Here is a 5,624-nt window from a genome sequence, read left to right on the forward strand (position 1 = left end):
ATAAATAAATATAAATAAAGATTTCTAAATCAAAAGACAGATTTAAAAAATTAAAAAACTATGTAAATGTAAAAATAATCCAGCAGATCAAATGTATATAGTCACGGTCAGTATAGAAATCTGCATCAAAAGTAGCACATTGCTCTTGACTCATTAGTCTCTTTCCTCAATTGTTACTTTTTAATTGCGAAAGTCCGAAAGTAATTTCTTTTGTTTATATATATTATATATACAATATATATATGCAATTTGCATCCGTTCCGTAGCGTTCAGGGGACGATGACCGAGGACGAAGCCTTAGTCCGAGCTCTCCAGGCTTCCCTAGACGACAAGGAGTGAAGCAGACAAGTATGTTACAACCAGTGCCTTCTGGAAACCGAGATAGATGTAGACTTTTGTAACTATCTATAAGTTATTTTATATCGTCATAAAGAAAAAAAACTCCCTCCTTGTTTCCTGAAAACCTGTGGACATGAAGATACGATATTATAGTTCTTGAAGCTAGCGTCAGAATGTGTGCAGATTTGTGATTCGTGACTCACTAGTCTGTAAATAGTGTGAAAATAAGCAGATTCATCGAGTTCGCATTCGTTGTTTATTACTCGATTCATGTAGTGGTTTTCTAACGAAATTAAAAGATGCAAATCATCACAATCACGAATAAACTGATTCATATTTAGAGTTAATTCATATAAATACATTATCAATTATACAAGCAATTGCGAATAGCATTCTATCGCCAGTCTAAAGGACGCACACATTTGAAACATATATGCAACGGAAGTTACTTAAGTATTATAATACATTAGTTGCTCTATCCATTTTTGATCTGTTATATGTATATTGTTATATACTCACCCGCAAAAAAAGTGGTATACTGAAAAATTAGGCAAAATTTATCAAATTTCAAATGATCATAACTTGGTAAATAATGAAAATAAAAATATATTAAAAAAAAGAAAATAAAGCTTGAAGTGTCCACTTTAAGAATATTTGAGCGGCAATTATAAGCCGTAGTTTTTTTCAAAATGGCGGATGTCAAAATGAGAAGGTGTAAAATTTGGAATCAAAAGTGCAAGTTTGTGGCGATGCACGGCGTGAACCAGGTATCGCAGCTTAATAAGACAAAATGCACATGAAAGTATGGAATTTTAGCTTTAAAATGCTTTCTTACGGAGTTCGATACGATCATTTTTCACTGAGTTATTTCAAATTTAAGTTACCGCTGTCATTAGCTCAAGTTATGGTTGTAATTCATCCCAATGTGAACTGCATAGAGTTTGACGGGTCGGAATTGAATCTCATTTCGCGCACCCACACACACACACGCGCACACACGCAAATATGCACTTACATCCATACACACACGCACGTACAACACACACACACACACACACACAAAATGAGATTCAATTCTGACCCGTTAAACTGTATGCAGTTCACATTGGGATGAATTATACAATCATAACTTGAGCTAATGACAACGGTAACTTAAATTTGAAATAACTCAGTGAAAAATGATCTATCGAACTCCGTAAGAAAGCATTTTAAAGCTAAAATTCCATACTTTCATGTGCTTTCATGTCCTATTAAGCTGCGGTACTTGGTTCACGCCGTGCATCGTCACAAACTTGCACCTTTGATTTCAAATTTTACATTTTCTCATTTTGACATCCGCCATTTTGAAAAAATTACCGCTTATAATTGCCACTCAAATATTCTTAAAGTGGACACTTCAAGCTTTATTTTCTTTTTTTAAACATATTTTTATCTTCATTATTTACCAAGTTTTGATCATTTGAAATTTGGTAAATTTTGCCTAATTTTTCAGTGTACCGCTTTTTTTGCGGGTGACTATAACCCGTTATGTCATCTGCATAGAATAGAAATTAAAACGCGTTTATAAAATTGCTCACGTAATTAAGCACACTATCGCTAAGCATCTCATGGGATTCCTAAGCAAAATTGTACATCAAAGCACCTTGTCTTAAAGAGAAGTTACTCATCATTAGATAAGATTTTAAGTTAAATTGCAAGTACAAATTGTTTGTAAATCGATATTTCCTTTATGTATTTTAAATGTGCAGATTGTCTCATATACATATATATATATATATATATATATATCCTATATTATATATTTCATTTAGATTATAAACTTTCTGGCTTACAGTCAGGAAATTTATTCTGCCGAAAATAAAATGATTCTGATAATTACTCATTATTTAATATTTATAATGATATATTACACGACAAAAAGCTTTAGTATAGAGGGTCTTAGTACGCGAAGCATAATCTACTTTAGAATATGCATTTACATAAAATCTCTTTACTTCAATAATAAAAAAAACAAATTGTTTGAATTCACGCTTTTCAATATTTGTAATCCATTTGCTATATAGAAACTGCTTTCGAATCGTGGCTACGCATGCAGATTTTTATACGAAAAATTCACATCTGTGGATTTATTTTTTATTTTAACGGAATATTTTATATGAGCATAAATCGTCTGATTAATTTATAAAAATATTCGCGTATATTATAAAAAATTATTTACGTATAATTTTTTTATCCATGAGATTTTAACAAATAATATATAATAAACTATGATAATCAGTCTTTAGTGCAATATCAAATGCATTTGTGCTGGCAGGAAAAAATCGCGTATATACTACTGTGGCGACATGGCCATGCCACATGACTGCACGCGCCATTAGTACGGCGAGCTGAGGCTATACTCGGCATACAACGCGCTTTCCCGCGAGCGCTCACCAAACAACTTTTTCGCGAGCGCCCTTGAAGAAGATTAAATAATTTTTCTAACAATCTGATCACAGGAGGCTAATAAATTAAATCTTCCATGTATTTTCATTTTTATGGTTCGATACGCCACAACTTTTGATTATTTGACCGCTCAACTAACCCGTGAGGAAAAATAAAAGCAACTTAACCGTATACCGGCAGACAGCAAATAAATCAATTCGCCGCGCCAACCAGAGCTGCACTCTCGGTGCTGGTCAATGAGTCCTTATTTTAACGCGACGACACTTCGTATAATTGTCGTGAACAATGTAAATAGTTAAAAATAAACAGGAATTACGACGTGGCTGTAAATATGCGATTGGATTTACTCACCGCGCGATGTGCCGCGCTGCTCGCCGCCTCGTTGCTTACCTGATGCCGCGTCCCGTACAATTGTTCGTTTCCACTCACGTCCACGTGAAATAAAAAAGCACCGTTAAACACGATCGCGAATGACATAATATGTCTGCGACGAATTATAATATCAATATTGTAATGGATATTAATATAAATTTGTATTAGCATCAAATAAAAAAATCGTGTTAATTTTATGTTTACAGGGAGAATCTGACGATTATATCGTGAGATTGGCAAAGAATGATGGCCGGTTATTATCCAAAAACTTTTAACCTAAATTATATAACAAGTTTCTTTTCAATAAATTAAAAAAGGTGAAATAAATTTGACAATTATTCTTTTAAAAACCTTTACCTAATTTCATTTTTAGTATTACGAATATTTATTTATTTGTTACTGACAAACAGTAATTTAAAAAATCTTTTTGTTAATGCATTAATTTTTGATACTGTTATGGTACTGCGAAAATTAAAAAAAAAACGTTACTGATTTTTGATGCTGTCATGGTACTGTAATCCTGTACCATAATAGTATTGTAAATCAAGTCTTGTCCCGTTACTATTATCCCAGTATATTAACAGTATTACACCAGTACTGGTACATAGTACTGTGCCAGTGCAGTATCCGAAATTAGTACTGGCCCAGTACCTTACCAATATTTAATTCCCACTTGGGTAATTTATAAAATATTAAAAAATTTGATTAAGAAAGATATCAAAATTTGATAAAGAAAAGAAATCAATATAAATTTTTCTTCATTTCGGTGTAATTATTGTTTGATAAAAGTTTATAGATCAGATTTTTATTTTTATTTCTTCCTTTTCTGAAGCTAAATGTATATATATTATTGAAAATTAATCTAAAGCTTCATTGCCGCTTCCTTTGATTTGCGAAACATTACGTGTTTTGTATGATTTAGCATGGATATTAGCATGGAATATTATTGGAATTCAATTAGACAATAGGAAAAGAACTCAATAAAGAGCTCATTGAAATTAAAATGTAAAATTATTAAAATAAAATATTTGTTTTCCAAAAAATAATAAATTGATTAAAAAAGAAAATAGAAAAAACAATATTATTTATTCTGTTGCATGCTACGAAGTTCTTGAGAATTGCTGGGGAGGTCCCGTTTGCCTACAAAACGATTGCCTACAGTTTCGTTTGCACACAACGCATTGCACACACGACTGTATTGCGCACAACGCATTGCACACATGACCGTATTGCGCACAACGCATTGCACACACGATCGTATTGCACACAGCGCATTACACACACAATCATATTGAACACAGCGCATTGCACACACGACAATATTGTACACAACGCGTTGCACATATGACCGAACACATGACCGAAGCTGTAGGCAATCGTTTTGTAGGCAAACGAAGCCCTCTCGAATTGTTTACTATTTTTATTTCATATCCGCAAAGATTCGCCTCTTCCTCATTAAATTAAATTATATAATAATATTTTAGAATTTCATCCACGTATAATACACTAAAATGCATATAAAAAGTATTAATCGTCAAATAATCAAACAACCAATAAAAAAAAGAAATATATCGAAAATAGATTTATAATGCATCTTTATTTAATGTTTATATCAATATCGATACATGTTTACATTACATAATTTTGTTGAAAAAAATACATTTCTGCTTAATAAATAATTTTATGAAAATAATATAATATAATACCGTTTTTTTATTTTCTCAAGTTTTCAAAAACATTAAAAGTGTCTTCTATATTTGGAATAAATACTATATAGTTTTATTTAAACAATAAATAAGTTCTATCGTAATTTAAACTTTATATTATTTGCTTATGTATACTCTAGAAATGAACATAATATTTTGAAAATTTATAACACTGAGACGTATATTTGAAACGAAATTCTATAAAATAGAATGGACAGTAAGTATTTTTTTCATTGTGATATTATTACATAAATGCAATAAACTGTATTACATTTAATAAACATAAGAATAAAAAAAGCGCGTAAAGTTGTATATTTTTTTGTAGAGCAAAGTTAATAATTAAACATAAATAAAATGGCAATAAAACGTAAAAATATAATCAATAGGAAGCAGCCCGGGCTGTTCTCCCCTCTTTCTTTCTTCCTGTCAACTCACAATTGAACAGGGAAAGGGCGATGTATTCCTATTACTATTTCTCCTTTTGGTATTGCCCGAAAGATTTCAATGGGAGCGCGCAATTTATTATATAAAGCCTTTTCATACGCAGCACGCAGCAGCAGCAAAATGTCACGTAATTCAAATTTTTCAGAATCATTTCCACCGCATTTGTTGCGCGTAAAAAGGAATTTTGCAGCAATTCACATTGAAGTTTAATCTTAATTTATAATATATAATATAAATAATGTAATATAAATAGCGATATATTTGTTGAGTATATCTATTGTATAATTGCATTTTAACGAGATCGGAAGAGCACACGTC

At 31.4% G+C, this 5,624-nt stretch overlaps 1 long non-coding RNA gene across 1 annotated transcript; it reads left to right on the plus strand.

Annotated features, from left to right (window-relative positions):
• Positions 1 to 272: 272 nt before the first annotated feature.
• On the plus strand, positions 273 to 661 carry LOC105458724. The gene is made up of 2 exons (XR_975570.1): positions 273 to 348; positions 434 to 661. It is a non-coding gene; the product is annotated as an uncharacterized LOC105458724 (long non-coding RNA).
• The last annotated feature ends 4,963 nt before the right edge of the window (positions 662 to 5,624 follow it).

The sequence above is a fragment of the Wasmannia auropunctata genome, unplaced genomic scaffold (genome assembly GCF_000956235.1).
Source record: "Wasmannia auropunctata unplaced genomic scaffold, wasmannia.A_1.0 LD334378.1, whole genome shotgun sequence".
Lineage (NCBI taxonomy): Eukaryota > Metazoa > Arthropoda > Insecta > Hymenoptera > Formicidae > Wasmannia > Wasmannia auropunctata.